This window comes from Hippocampus comes, unplaced genomic scaffold (assembly GCF_001891065.2).
Source record: "Hippocampus comes isolate QL1 unplaced genomic scaffold, H_comes_QL1_v1.1 scaffold334, whole genome shotgun sequence".
NCBI lineage: Eukaryota > Metazoa > Chordata > Actinopteri > Syngnathiformes > Syngnathidae > Hippocampus > Hippocampus comes.
In genome coordinates this window covers 146,460-147,700 of record NW_017805480.1, presented here as the reverse complement: position 1 = coordinate 147,700, position 1,241 = coordinate 146,460, and positions in this window count along the sequence as shown.

The window sequence follows — 1,241 nt, the reverse complement described above, 5'->3', positions numbered from 1 at the left end:
TAAAAACATGTTGCTTTATTTATCTGACCGTATTGGAATGTATTTGTTAGGTTTTCAGTCAATTAAATTTGGTTCAATAAACAACATGTGGTCATTTTTAAAATTTTCAATGAACATTCGATCAGTCCGGCCCTCGGCTTGCAGCAAAAATTTTTATCTGGCACTCCGTCCATTTGACTTTGACACCCCTGCACTAGGTTTGTTGTTCGGACTTCGTTTGTTTAGGATTCAGTTTTCTCTGTTTTAATACAGTTCTTCAAGTTCACCCTGCCATTGCCGACCACACACACACACACACACACACACACACACACACACACACATCAGTATGTTTCCCCCTTCTCAATTATACATGTCAGGTCACAAAAATGTTTGTAAAATGTCTTCTGACTGGGGTAATTGCGATATATGTGGCCTTTCTTTTTTTTAAATACATCACATTCATTCGCGCATGAAAAAAATACTTTTATTTACTTTTAAACATGTATATCGGTAATGTGTTTGACTCGGGTAATTGTCTCGTCTTCTCCTTGAAAGTATTCCAGCGATATATATTAGGAGTGTTGAAGTTACATGCCATTACAGCATTTGTGTGTGGGGGGTGGGGGGGCGGGAGCAGAAAATGTAAAAATACAGTAACTGAGCATACGTTCGTGTAATTCATTCGACGCATTCGCGCCCGATACATTCATTATTCAACCAAACTTACCAGAAGGGTGATTCCGAGAGTTTCGATAGTTGGTGAGTCAAACGACAATGTGAGTTTAATTTTACGCCTGGAAAGATTGAACAAAGTGGAGAGAATGAATCGCGGAGCGAGTGAGGACGGTGACGAGAGCGGTGCGCGAGCACATGAGCCAATGGGAGAAGATTGCCATTTCCTCGTCGTCAGCGATTGGCTGAGGGCCTAAATAGGCCGTGAACCAACGGGAGGGTCCAGTATGTGGTGTCCGTTCGCCATTGGTCGGTTTCCGAACTTAGCAAACTCCGGGCTGAACCAATCACAAGAGGCAACGGTCACCCAAACTTGCAATTCACTAGGCGGAAAAAGAAACCCCCGAGTTGTTTGGGACGGAGACCCTACTCTTTTGCCCCCCGCGGCGTCTTCGGCGCGACTCTCTCGAGACCCAATGCGTCCCTTTTGGGTGCCGGGCGCGGCAGACCGACGGGCGACCCTGACCGGCTCTGCCCGCAGCTGCTTGGAACAGTCTCTTCCGCTTGGCCAAGGAACTAACTCGCTC